Source organism: Cervus elaphus, chromosome X, assembly GCF_910594005.1.
Source record: "Cervus elaphus chromosome X, mCerEla1.1, whole genome shotgun sequence".
In the NCBI taxonomy this organism is placed as follows: Eukaryota; Metazoa; Chordata; class Mammalia; order Artiodactyla; family Cervidae; genus Cervus; species Cervus elaphus.
The window spans coordinates 103007664-103022527 of record NC_057848.1 but is presented as its reverse complement, the minus strand read 5'-3'; the positions used below and the strand labels follow the sequence as shown (position 1 = coordinate 103022527).

The 14864-nt window shown below is 36.7% G+C and overlaps 1 protein-coding gene across 1 annotated transcript in view; it reads right to left on the bottom strand.

Annotated features, from left to right (window-relative positions):
* The window catches only part of BRWD3 (bromodomain and WD repeat domain containing 3), a 136278-nt gene that overhangs the window by 106152 nt on the left and 15262 nt on the right, over positions 1 to 14864 (bottom strand). The window lies entirely within an intron of this gene.

Below are 14864 nucleotides of genomic sequence, written 5' to 3'. Positions count from 1 at the left end.
CTTTAAGGACAGAGATCAATGTCTAATGTATCATGTACTGACTGAGCTCAGTCCCTTGGGAGCAAAAAACACTCAAATATTTGTTCAATTAATCCAGTCCCATCTTTCCCAAAATATCCAACCATAATTCACACTACTCCAAGGTATAAATTTTCCATTTTAAATCAGACAAGCCTTTTTTTCTGTCCTATGCAGATATACTCTCACCTGGAATGTTCCCCTCTTTCAGTTATAATTTATCCTTCAAAGTTCATTTCAAAGATTACTTATTCCTTAATATCTTTCCTTATTTCTCTTAATCAGTTTCCTCTCTTCTTCCTTAATGTTCATTATAATATTTTCCTTAAATCAGTTAGCCTGTGTCTGCTTTAGACTGAACTTTTCTGACAGTCCCTTGGACAGCCAAGAGATCAAAGCAGTCAATCCTAAAGGAAATCAGTTCCGAATATTCATTGGAAGGACTGATGCTGAAGCTGAAATTCCAATATTTTGGCCACCTGATGTGAAGAGCCAGCTCAATGGAAAAGAGCCTGATGCTGGGAAAGACTGAGGACAGAAGGAGAAGGAGGTGACAGAGGATGAGATGGTTGGATGGCATCCCCAACTCAATGGGCATGAGTTTGAGCAAACTCTAGGAGACAGTGAAGGACAGAGAAGCCTGGTGTGCTGCAGTTCATGGAGTTACAAAGAGTCAGACATGACTTAGTGACTGAACAATGGATGTGAAACCTTCAGGGAAGTAAATTAGTGGCCTTATAAAAGAGGCCTAAGAAAGTTCCCTTGCTCCTTCCTCCATGTAAGGTATCTATGAACCAGAAAACTGGTCCTAATCAGACACTAAATCTGCTAGAGCCTAATTTTAGACTTCTCAAACTCCAGAACAGTCAAAAATAAATGTTGTTTATAAATAACTTTATCTATACTATTTTGTTATAGCAGTTTAAAAGGACTGAGACAATGCCTTGTACTGCAATCATACTCCAGCATCTGCCTAAACTTTCCCAAAGAGTCAAATCCTTGAAAGTAAGTGCTGCCCTGAACACTTAGAAAAAGTTTTGTATCAATTTGGTGTTAAAGTGTTTGCTGAATTGAATAAAAATTATTTCTAGTGTTAAACCTTCCAAACCATTGAGAATATAAATTTAATAGCAAATTTTATAGGGAATATTGATCAAATCTATAGTTCTCTTATTATGACTTCCAAAATATCATTTCTAATTCTCCCCCTGCCTCTCTAAACCTTGGCTTTTTACTTCCTTATATTGTTTTTTTCTACTCCAACTCACTCTTGATGAAATGCTTACAGTTCATTCAAATTTTATCCTGGGCTTTCCTCTCTGTTTTCATGCTGTCCCTGCAATCTTACCTACTCACATACTAATTACCGTGAAATCTTTACCTAGAACATTATCTTTCACCTTAGCTCCGGGACCACATTTTCTACCTAATAGACATCCTTCCCCTCTACCTAGAGGTGTACCACAGATGGAGAGTTCCCAAATCAAGTTCATTATTCTTTCAGCACAAGTTTTCTATATTCACCTTCTCCTCAATTTTGTTATTGATAGATTTATTTTTAACTCTTCTCCTTTATGCCCCATTTCCAATCAAACTGTATTATTCATCTCACCTCAAAAGTTTTGCTTGAATCAATTTGCTTATGTCAATTTCTATTGCTACTGCTCCCACACTCATAATCTTCTGTCTACATCTACACTAACAGACTTCTCTGATTTTCCAGCCTGCCTCCTCCAGTCTCTCTCTTCTCCAATTTATCCTATACTCTGCCTCTGTCACCTGAGTTATCTTTTCAAAATAAAAAATTCAATCATATAATTTTCCCATTCAAAAGTATCCAATATTTCCTCAGTACCTATAAGATAAAATCTGAATTCATAATTGTAGAACAGGGGTTGGCAAACTAGGGTCAGTAGGCCAAATTCAGCCCACCACCATGTTCATTCATTTACATATTATCTAGAGCTGTTTTTACACTACCACAGAATTGAGTAATTTTAACAGAGACCAAATGATCCAGAAAGCCAAAAAAATTATAGACTATCTGGCCCTTTTATCAAAAATGTTGCTGACTCCTGACATGGACAGTTCAGAATAATTGGGTCCTAACCTCACTTTGGCTCACCAGATGGCTTAGTGGTAAAGAATCTGCCTGTCATGTAGGAGATGTAGGTTCAATTCCTGGGTCAGAAAGATCCTCTAGAGAAGGGAATGGCAACCCACTCCAGTATTCTTGCCTGGGAAATCCCAGGGACAGAGGAGACTAGCAGGTTACAGTCCATGGGGTCACAAAAAAGTCGAACACAATTTAGTTACTAAAGAACAACAAACCTTTCTTTCCAGTTTCACCTCCCACCACAAACCCTAAGCTCTTACAAGGGGTTCTATTATGGCAACTAGGAAATATATATTACTTACTTTGCTGAGACTTTTGTGGAAAGTCTGGATTTGGAGACAAAGAACAGATTCTGATAAGTTTAGATACTAAAAGTTTAGATACTAAAAAAGTTTAGATACTAAAGTATCTAAAAAGTTTAGATACTAAAAAAACACCGCAGTACTGCTGCATGTGAGCTAGATATTCTTTTTGTGATGATAACCTGAATACTAGATCTTTAATATTTGAGTCATTATTATCAACATTATTATCAGCATCTGTGACCCAATATCATGGGCTTCCCCAGTGACTCAGTGGTAAAGAATCCACCTGCCAATGCAGGGGTTCAATTCCTGGGTCAGGAAGATCCCATGGAGTCAGAAATGGCAACCCACTCCAGTATCCTTGCCTGCAAAATTCCATAGGCTGAGGGACCTGGCGGGCTGCAGTCTATGGGGTCACAAAGGATTGGACACAACTAAGTAACTGAGCCTGGAGAAGGAAATGGCAACCTGATCCAGTATTCTTGCCTGGAGAATCCTGTGGACAGAGGAGCTTGGTGGGAAGCTGTCCATGGGGTCGCACAGTCGGACACGACTGAAGTGACTTAGCATGCATGCATACATTGGAGAAGGATATGGCAACCCACTCCAGTATTCTTGCCTGGAGAATCCCAGAGACAGAGGAACCTGGTGGACTGCTATCTATGGGGTTGCACAGAGTCAGACATGACTGAAGCAACTTAGCAGCAGCAGCAGCAAGCAACTGAGCACACACACATGACCCAAAATCTTAATTACATGTTATATTTGCATAACATTTTAAAGCTTATAAAGTTATTCTACAGATATATGTAACTCCATGGCTGATTCATGTCAATGTATGACAAAACCCACTACAATATTGTAAAGTAATTAGCCTCCAACTAATAAATGGAAAAATAAAAATTAAAAAATAAAATCCTATAAAAAAAAAGTAATTCTACAGACATCTCATTTGAATTCACAGCAATTCTGTGAGATGTGAAGGCAAGCATTTTGTTCAATCCGTAAATGAGGGAATTAAAGCCCAAAGGAACTAAGTGTCTTGCCTAACATCAATACATGGCAGACACTTGGTTCAATCCAGGTCTCTTGATTCTAGTTCAATAGTCTTCTTACATTTCAATGCTGTTTACTTAATGATATTATAGGAAATACAACCTAATATAATCCTGAAATAGGAAATAACTTTAACATTAAAAATATGGCAAAAACCACTACAATACTGTAAAGTAATTAGCCTCCAACTAATAAAAATAAATGGAAAAAAAATGTTCTCACCCCCCCAAAAAAATTCTATATTATATTCTTCAATATTCCCTCTACCTGCAAGACACTGAACAAAATCAGCAGGGATTCTGGTATCTACTAAATTAGGTTTTACTGGAAAGTTTACCAAGATCCAAAGAGTATTCTGAAATGGCCAAATCAGAGTTGTTAGAACACTCTTCTACTCCACTCATTTTCTATTTACATTGGAGAAAAATCTGTTTGTTTTAAAATTATTTTACATTGGCATGGAACATTGAACTGGTGTTAGAAAATATTTCTAGGCTAAACAAAGGATTTTCGATTCAACAAACAAGAACATCCAGAAAAGCCCTTGTTGCTCGCTCAGTCATGTCCAACTCTTTGCGACCCCATGGACTGTAGCCTGCCAAACTCCTCTGTCCATGTAATTCTCCAGGCAAGAATACTGGAATGGGTTGTCATTCCCTTCTCCAGGGGATCTTCCCAATCCAAGGATCAAACCCAGGTTTCCTGCATTGCAAGCAGATTCTTTACCATCTGAGCCACAGGGAAGCCCAGAGAAGCCCTTAAACAAAATAACAAATCGTTGTATGCTGACCATGCATTTCTAAAAGACTTATAAGAACAAATGTTGAAAGAATCAAAATCTATTTGGGACTGAAAGAGTAAACTATCAGCTAGGGCTGAAAAAGAAAAAAGCAGCTCTGCAATTATCAGGCTGTGAAGACAGACACAGATAAAGCCAGCTGCAAAGTTAACAGGAAACACTGTTCCTCCCAAGGTCATGCAGCAGTTGTAAACTATCATAACGACTCCTTCTTTGGGTGATTACTGCTTTCTTACCAATGATGCCCCCATCCTCACTTTGGTATTTTCATTTCTTACTGGAACAATATACCCAACTCCTATACTGCCCTGATTCATGACAGTACCCAACCCCTAGTTAATCCCCACTTCTCTCAATTTGCCTCAGAAGCAGCCACCAATCCAGAACTAATCCTGGCTTCCTTCAGATTGACCTCAGAATTATTCAGTGGTAAGCCAAAATTCACAAAAGACACTTCCCTCCTCCCTCTTGCCCAAAGGCCTCCCATGGTCCCTCAGGAGTACACTCCTTCACTATGAGTCAATACATTTGATTTTGTCAGACTACAGGCTTGTTCCTGGTGGTCTCTGTCTGATGAGACCTTAACAAGGTAAGTTATTTTGAATTACCCTACACGTTCAGCAGTTTAGTACTGGAAAAAGCCCTCTCCACTCCAAAACAAAAAATTCATGAAACTAAACCTGAAAATCACTAAGCACAAGAAACTTCCACTTCCAATAAAGATGAACAACACACTGAATTCTACTCCTCATATCACAGGAAATATCAATGGTGCTAAGAGATAATAATGCTTAACCAAAACAAGGTAACTACTCTGTGTGACCCTATGGACTGTAGCCTGCCAGGCTCCTCTGTCCATGGGCTTCTCCAGGCAAGAACATTGGAGTGAGGTGCCATGTTCTCCTCCAGGGATCTTCCCGACCCAGGAATCAAACCCATGTCTCATATATCTCCTGCATTGGCAGGCAGGTCCTTTACCACTAGGGCCAGCTGGGAAGCCCAGTAACTACAATATTTGCTAGAAAAAATACTGTATCTTCAACTTGGCATCAAGCTCGAGATAGCAGACTCTAATATGATGCCTATAGCATCAAGAAGAAATGTTTTAAAATCCACTAAAACAACTCCTTATAACTTATATGCAGAGTACATGAGAAATGCTGGGGTGAATGAAGCATAAGCTGGAATCAAGATTGCCGGGAGAAATACCAATAACCTCAGATATGCAGATGACACCACCCTCATGGCAGAAAGTGAAGAGGAACTAAAAAGCCTCTTGATGAAAGTGAAAGAGGAGAGTGAAAAAGTTGGTCTAAAGCTCAACATTCAGAAAACTAAGATCATGGCATCTGGTCCCATCACTTCATGGGAAATAGATGGGGAAACAGTGGCTGACTTTATATTTTTGGGCTCCTGCAGATGAAATCACTGCAGATGGTGATTGCAGCCATGAAATTAAATGACACTTACTACTTGGAAGGAAAGTTACGACTAACCTAGATAGCATATTAAAAAGCAGAGACATTACTTTGCCAACAAAGGTCCGTCTAATCAAGGCTATGGTTTTGCCAGTGGTCATGTATGGGTGTGAGAGTTGGACTGTGAAGAAAGCTGAGCACCGAAGAATTGATGCATTTGAACTGTGGTGTTGGAGAAGACTCTTTAGAGTCCCTTGGACTGCAAGGAGATTCAACCAGTTCATCCTAAAGGTGATCGGTCCTGGGTGTTCAATGGAAGGACTGATGCTGAAACTCCAGTACTTTGGCCACCTCATGCGAAGAGTTGACTCATTGGAAAAGACCCTGATGCTGGGAGGGACTGGGAGCAGGAGGAGAAGGGGAGGACAGAGGATGAGATGGCTGGATGGCATCACCGACTCAATGGACATGAGTTTGAGTAAACTCCGGGAGTTGGTGATGGACAGGGAGGCCTGGCATGCTGCGATTCATGGGGTCGCAAAGAGTCGGACACGACTGAACGACTGAACTGAACTGAACTGAAAACAACTCCATAACAGTAAAGCAAAGTTGTGACCTTCTAGGAAATAGTAGCTATACATCTACCTCAAAGACAAACCTCAGGAATGTGGGGGTAGGGTAGAGGATGAAACAGGGAGAAGCCTGCTTTCAGCAAAAGCTTAAGACAATCAAAACAGTACCAGGCTCAGCCAATAACTGCTAACCAAATAAAAGACTTAAGGCTGTATACACACAAGGCAGAAAAGATTATTGCTCACAGATCAGGCTTCTTATACCACACCCATCAACAATATCTTCAAATACATTTTTTCAGAAAACAAGCCTTATTTAAAGAGTGCTAAAATATTCTTGGATTAGTCTTTTCTCTTTCACAAAAAAAGTCACATGATTAACATTTATAGTCATGTATTTTAATTTTAATTAGAAAATAGAATGATAGCATATATACCACTTTCTGATTGGTTAAAATATTGTTAAACATATCAATCAGCTCCTATAAACAGAGAGGCCTATAACAAACCAAGAAAATACTGTCAAAAACATCAGACTTCCCTGGTTGTACAATGGATAAGAATCCACCTGCCAGTGAAGGTGACATGGGTTTGACCCCAGGACCAGGAAGGAAGATCCCACATGCCACGGAACAACTAAGCCCCTGTGCCAAAACTACTAAGCCCACAAAACTCTAGAGCCCATGAACCACCCAAGTGCCACGGCTACTGAAGCCTGCGTACTCTAGGGACCTGAGAGCTGCAACTACTGAAGCCCATGCACTTAGAGCCTGTGCTTCGCAAGAGAAGCCACTGCAATGAAAAGTCTGTGCACTACAATGAAGAGTAGCCCCCACTCCTTGCAACTAGAGAAAAGCCCACACACAGCAATAGAGACCCAACGCAATAAAAAAATAAATAATTTAAAAATGTATACATAAAAAAAGAACATTGGAAACTGACTCATGAAATTCAGTGTCAACTCAAGATTTAAAATGACTAGTAGTGTTTTCTGTGTGAAGCTTGGTTTGTGATTTCCCAAAATAGCTCTGCATGCATGAGTGCCTGCTAAATCACTTCAGTAGAGTCCAACTCTTTTGCAACCCCATGGACTGTAGCCTGTCAGGCTCCTCCATCCATGGAATTCTCCAGGCAAGAACACTGAAGTGGGTTGGCATGACCTCCTCTAGAGTATCTTCCCAACCCAAAGATCGAATCCATGCCTCTTAGGTCTCCTGCATTGGCTGGAGGGTTCTTTACCACTAGAGCCACCTGGGAAGCAAATTAACATAAAGTCTCAAAAGAAGCCAGGAAAAAAAAAAAGAAAAATGAATTTTAGTAAAACCGGAAAACTGTAGTAGAAGTAAAACAGAACTATTTCTTTCATGGATTTGATGCTACTACGAATCAAATTAGGTCTCTGAAACCTTAATCACATAAAGTAACAACAGTTTTACAATCTTTAAGGCTGATGCCATTCCCACCCTCTTAACACCCATCCACAGTACAATTTAAATAAAACTAGTAAATCCTAAAGCTATTGGTATTCATGGTCATTGAATGTCTTATTGCTAGATAATACTAAGATATAGCAAAGAAACAGTATTTCTAATTCCATTCAGCCTTTCTGCAAAGTTCACTTAATATAATTTGAGAATAAATATTCTAAATCTTCATTTTACTATATTCTTCTAAACCATTTCATTTGATTTGGTTATTATACACAAACATTTTAGACTGCCTTTTCCTCCAACTAAACAAATCTAGAACTGTTTACAGCTTCCTTTTGTGAACTATAAATATCAAATTCTATTTCTATAAGGTACCAAGTAAAATGTATATAACAAGTACTAAAGGATCCTTTTAGAATACTTTGATGTATGTTGAAAGAAAAAGCTAAAGAAATGAGAACGAATGATAAGGAAAGGAAAAAAGTGTTGATAACAGAATTAAACAAAACTTTTTCCTTTTTTCTTTAGTTCTACCACTTTATTGCTACCACCCCATCTCCCTCCACCCTCGTGCACACATGCTCAGTCATGTAACCCCATGGACTGCAGCCTGCCAGGCTCCTCTGTCCATGGACTTTTCCAGGGAAGAATACTGGAGTGGGTTGCCATTTCCTTCTCCTAAAACTTTTTCATTATACTTTACATGATCAAACTAAGACAATAAAATCTATTTTCCTTCAAATAAATCAAATAAAATTATTTGCCCTAATAATACAACGGTGATTCCAGAAATGGATACGAGGGGCTAGAAACTCACACGGGCTACAAAAAACCATAAAAATGCCTTTAAAAGGGATGCTTCCATTTCCATGTAACAGCAATTATAGCACTTCCATTCATTTAATATTTAGTGAGGACTCACAATGTAGAATGTACAAAAAGACTGAGTTTATATTGCACTTCTAATCACTTGCAGGTGTGACAAGAATCCCTTGCTCCTCTCCAGATATTAAATAAAAAGGTAATAACTTTAGAAGCAACTTGCTTCATGCACAATTATCAAGCACAAAAAGGAGGAAGGTGAAGTGGAGGGAAGCAAACAACAAACAGCAAGGCCTAGCCGAAGAGTAATCCATGGGCAAGAGATGAAAACTACATAAAATCAGAGCGGAAGGATGACAAATATTCCTGGCAGAAACCCTGTCACCTCAGCCAAATAAGGCATAAATTAGACTCCTTTCTTTCAATTTATATTTACATAATAACAAGAGGCAGATTTCCCACCTTCAAGTGAATTCTGGCTTTAAGTGTGACATATAACCCTACAATGAATGCCAATAAGTCAAGAGTCAATCAATGCTAAATGGAAGCTTATGAAAACATATATTAATTTGTCTATAGAGTTAATATAAGTCTCCTGAGCTGTGTAAGGTATAAATTACAGGCCTACTATGCAAATTATAGGACACTGCTATATGTCAACTGTACTAAAGATAAAAGGGGTAAAACAGAAAAGGTTTAGAGTGTTACTGCATCATACTCTTCACTCAGTTTAGAAATACAAGAATGTACATTTGTTCCTTGGGTATTACATTAAGCTGCAAGCTAAAATGAACAAGCTAACTTGCTGCCATTTCTATAATTTTATGAAAACTGTTCAGAATGTGATAACTAGGACAATTTCTGAAATCTTTACCATGATGGGTAACAACTATAATACTAGTTCTTCCAAATACCCATTTTGAACAGATATGAAACAGATTTTTTAAATTATTTCTGTACTGAAAAACTAGCTCATAGCAGATTTGTGTTGGTGTGAAATTATATTTTCAAATTTTAGTGTGACCACTACACAGTTTCCAAGACAACTACTAATTTTTAAAGGGATAAAGAAGTAAAAATACATAGTGACTAGAGTGCAAGATCTCAAACAATACTACAAATATTAATTACATATGCCCCAAGATTTCTTTGAGTGGCATTAGGTATTAATACTGTTTTGAAGAAAAAAGGACTCACAGACATGGGAAACTTATGAATACCTAAAAGGATAGTGGACAGGAAGGAAAAAAATCAGGAGATTGGGATTAACCTATATACACTACTATTTATAAACTAGATTAAATAAGGAGCTACTGTATAGCACTATACAGTAGTGCTATATAGTAGGGAACTATATTCAGTATCTTAACCTATAATGGAAAAGAATCTGAGAAGTAGATAAATATACATATAACTGAATCACTTTGCTATATACCCAACATTATAAATTAACTATACTTCAATTTTTAAAAAAAGGTTAAAAAAGATTAAGACAGAGACTTAATATGAAAAAATACTATTTTTAACTCAGTTCAAGTTTCTTCCTCTGATTTGACACAAAGCAAAATCAACTTGATTAGTCAAGCATACAACTAATGAGGTAGAATGACTGGAGCTTAGACCTATAATAATGTAAATATAGGCACTGTCCCTGCCCTAAAGTAATTTGGAAACTTACTCCTGGTACACTTAAGTCACATACATTTAAAGTACTACAGTTGTTAGCCTGAAAAGTATGTGGGAAGTAACTCCCAAATTTCATTCCATGCTCCCTCCCCTCCATTTCATTAAATTACTAAATAATATTGCTGATTAACTGCACAGAAGATGGAAACATCTGAATACACAATCCAATATAGTAGAGTCCAGATAAGGTAAAAATTTATTGGATTTGGCCAAAGACAACTGTAAAACTCTGAGTGGAAAAAAAAGTGGCACAATGTGATTTTAAAGTGAATTACTAAACTCATAATAGGAAAAGTTAAAGTCAGCTTCTGAGAAAAAAAATGGAAACACTCCAGGTTAAGTATGTAGAGTGAATATTAGTCAACAGATTATTAACAAATTATGCACCTATCCAGAGGGCTGCTTCCTGATTCCCACATAGGTCTAGATATGCACTGTCCATTAGCTATATGTGCTTACAGAATGTCAAATTACTTAAAATTTCATACAATTAAAAACTTAGGGCTTCCCTGGTGGCACAGTGGTAAAAAAAAAAAATTCTCCTTCTAATGCAGGGGACACTGGTTCTATACCTGGTCCAGGAAGATCCCACATGCTGTGGAGCAACTAAGCCCATGTGCTATAACTACTGAGCTTGTGCTCTAGAGCCAGTGGTCTGCAACAAGAGAAGCCACTGCAATGAGAAGCCTGCACATTGCAACTAGAGAAAAGCTCGCCAAAAAAATAACTAAAATTAAAAACAAAAACTTAGACCTCAGATACAATAGCCACATGTGACTAGTGGCTACTGTTTTAGATATCACAAGATAGGACATCTCCATTATCACTGAAAGTTCTATTAGATAGCACTATTCTACATAAAATGTCAGTTAAAATGAGTGCCAAGAAATGACTAGTAAAATTCTAACATTACTGAATAAAATTGTAAACGTGGGACATATCTATTTACAATAAAAATTGTAAAGAAAGTAGGACTAGAAGGGAACATTCTCAACCTGATAAAGAGCATCTATAATCATATGTAATGGTGAGATTGCCCGCTTTCCCTATAAGAATGGCAACAAGGCAAGGACATCCAGTTTCATCACTTCAATTCACCAGTGTACTTGAGGTACTAGCAGTTCAATGCAAAAAAAAAAAAAAAAAAGAAAACAACACCATAAGGCAAACAAGATTAGAAAGGATAAAGTAAACCTGTTTTTATTTGCAGACAACATGATCATTCATGTAGAGAATCCCAAAGAATCTCAAAAAACTAGAGGCTATTTGATGTAGTTAGTGGAATTGTGGATTTAGTGATATATATATATATATAATATATATATATATTATATATATATATATTTTCTATTTACTGAAAACTGAAATTTTAAAATACATAATTTAAAATATCATCAGAAACCCAGGAAATTCTTAGGGAAAAATTTCATAAAACATTGCTGTGAAAAATTTTAAAAGATCTAAATAAATGGAGAATTATACTATGTTCCTAGAATTGAAGGCTCAATGTTGCTAAGATATTAATTTTCCCAAAATTAATCTATAGCTGCAAAGTAACCCCAATCAAAATCTATATCACTTTTTTTAATAGAAATTGATACTCTAATTCTAAAATTATACCTTGCTAGTAGAATACAAAATGAGATAGCTACTTTCGAAATAATTTGACAGTGTCTTAAAGTTAAACCTGCACTTACCATATGATCCAATAATCCACTACCTAGCTATTTACCCAGAGAAATGAAAATAGATGTTCATGTAACAACGTGTACATTTATAGGCCTTTATTTATAACAGCCAAAATATGGAACCCAAATGTCCATCAACTGATGAATGAACAAACAGACTGTAGTATATCCATACAACAGAATACAACTTGGTGAAATGATATGCATGAATCAGAAGAATTTGGTCTAAGCAAAATCAAACAAGCACAAAAGGCTACATACTGTATAATTGCATTAAGATGAGATTCTAAATAAGGCAAAAGTACAGTGATAGAGATTAGTGGTTTCTAGGGATTGAGGAATAGGGGACTGACTCTAAGGAGGCACGAAAGACATTTAAGGAGTGATACAAATGTTCCATATTTGTATTGTGCTACTGGTGGTTATATAAATGTATACATTTGTCAAACCTCATTGAACTGCACACTTAAAAGGGCAGAACTTGGGAATTCCCTGGTGGTCCAGAGGTTAGGACTCAGCTTTCACTGCCAGCCAGGTTCAATCCCTGGTTGTGGAACTAAGATCCCACAAACCTCATGGCAGGGACCAAAAGAAAAAAAGGGGAGAATTTTTTTATGTGAATCATACACACACTGTAATGTACTTGACTTAAAAAAAAAATAAAAGTAATGCGGCTAATTCTCAATCTTCTGAGTGCTGTAAGTATAGATATGTTACAAAGTATTGGTAACATCTGTTTGGTTTTGGTTTGTTTTTTTGGGCTGGGATTGAACCAGGACCTTGGCAGTGACAGCACAAAGTCCTGACCACTGGACTGTCAGGGAATGCCCCATGAAATGGTTCAGAAATAAACTGAAAGACAAGCAGTGTAATGTACTCCAGCCACATACTTCTCTGGGCTATGGATTTTTCTTCTGTAAATAGGGGTTTACAACCCAGTTTCCCAAATTTATTACCAGGAAACTTTCAGAATGTTACAGGGAAAGGGATTTCCACTGTCAAATTACTTAGATAACGTTCTCCCAAAGAGATGATTCACAATGCATTTTAGTATATGAGCAGTCCTACATGTAGTCATTTTTTCCCATATTTTTTTAAACTCAGTGTTTTTCACATTTACTTGACCAAGATAAGAAATAATATTAATAAAAGTTCTTTCTAGTGCTAAGATTCTTTTATAAAACCTTTAAGACTTACTTTCATGATTAAGCTTTATTTACATAGGGGAACTATAAAACTGATTTAAAAGTAGCTATGGAAAACTATACTCCACCATGAGAAAACTATTTCAAAGGACAAATTTTAAAAGATCTCCTATTCCTAGTCAACTCCCTTGAGTTTTTATCAGGTTCTGAATTCTAAATATGTTGAACTTAAGTATCTTGACTAGTACATACTACATGAAAACATATCATATTTGAACTATCTCTATTCTAATAGCTCCTCCTCAAATAACATGGCAGATTTAAGAATGTGAAAGCATCAATGACAGGGACACTAAAATTCCCAAGCAATTAACATTATGAATAACAATTCAATTACAATGCAATTACTGTAAAAAACCAACAAAAGTTCAAATGCATATGTGCAGTATTAGAATTTTTTAAAAGAAAAGAGAAGAATAAAGAAATATTGAAAACCTAATACTCTAAAGACTGCTCTTCAACACTTCACATGTGACCACTGAAGGAAGCAATAAAGCATATAAACAATATTGATAGTGTGGCTAAAACTATTATATCTTCCGAACATAAATAAATACATGAATAATAAAAGCTATCTCAATATAATTCAATCAATTAATTATCAATAAAGCTTAAGGGAAAAGTGAACACCAGAAAATTCTGGATGGTGAACAAACTACCCCGGCAAATGAAAAAAAGTGTTAAAAACACCATGTCAAATTAGACTCAACCTAGTAGTCTACTTTTTCTGGTAAAATCCAGGCTATCAAAGAGTACTGTTGGCAATATAGATCAAAGAATCCAAAATTATCTTAATAATGCTTATGAATCTTTTATCAATGACTTCATCCAAATATTTTAAAAATTATTTCTAGTCTAAATTTATCTAACCTCTTTTGGTAAATAAGTTCTATAAGCTAATTATGTATTCTTATTTTTCAATTCGAATTTAAGGAATATTCTCTAGGCACTGGGCACTAAATAAAATAATTTAATTGTTCAGAAGAGTGAGAAAATAGGAAAACAGAGTGGCAGTTACTCATCTATCTGCTTGGTTCTATACAGTCTTTGCAAGAATTAAATTTAGTATAAATGGTTTTGTTAGCTAGATCTTCTCAGGAACCATACTAGCATTTCTTTACAATGTTCTGGCCAGAGATGACCCAGGATAATATGAAAAGGACATAAGAATTTCAGTAAACTACATATGGGAAGGGTGATATTTCTTCCTTTTAATAAAGATAAAACTTATTGCATCATTATAAGTTTGGCAAGCAAATATAAGAAAAATATACTTCTGTTTCCTTCTAAAATCTGTCTTTACATAGTTCCCTGTAAAATCTTTGAGCTTGGCACAGAAATATGTAAATACACTTCCATATGGCTAAAAACACCTGAAGTATATAAAAAAGGAAATGCTTCTGCTAAGAAGAAAGAAAAAGACAGGCAAGGAGAGGAAAGAAGTGGAAGGGGGCAGGGAGGATGGGGGAGGCAGAGCGGGGAGAGGAGGAAAGGGGATAGGGAGGGGAAGGAGAGAGGAGAGAAAAAGGAGGGGTCTTAAGAGGGAAGGGAGGGAGGGGGAGAGGAGGGAAAAAAGAAGGGAAGAGGATGGAAGAGGAAAGGAAAAGGAGGGAAGCAGGGGAGGGAGGAGGAGGGAGAGAGGGGAGGGGAAGAAAGAAAATGAATTAAAAAAAAATCACCTTTTACAAAACTATGATTATATTTGCTTTAAGAAAAATGCTTTAAAAAAATTCTGGACCAACCATGAAA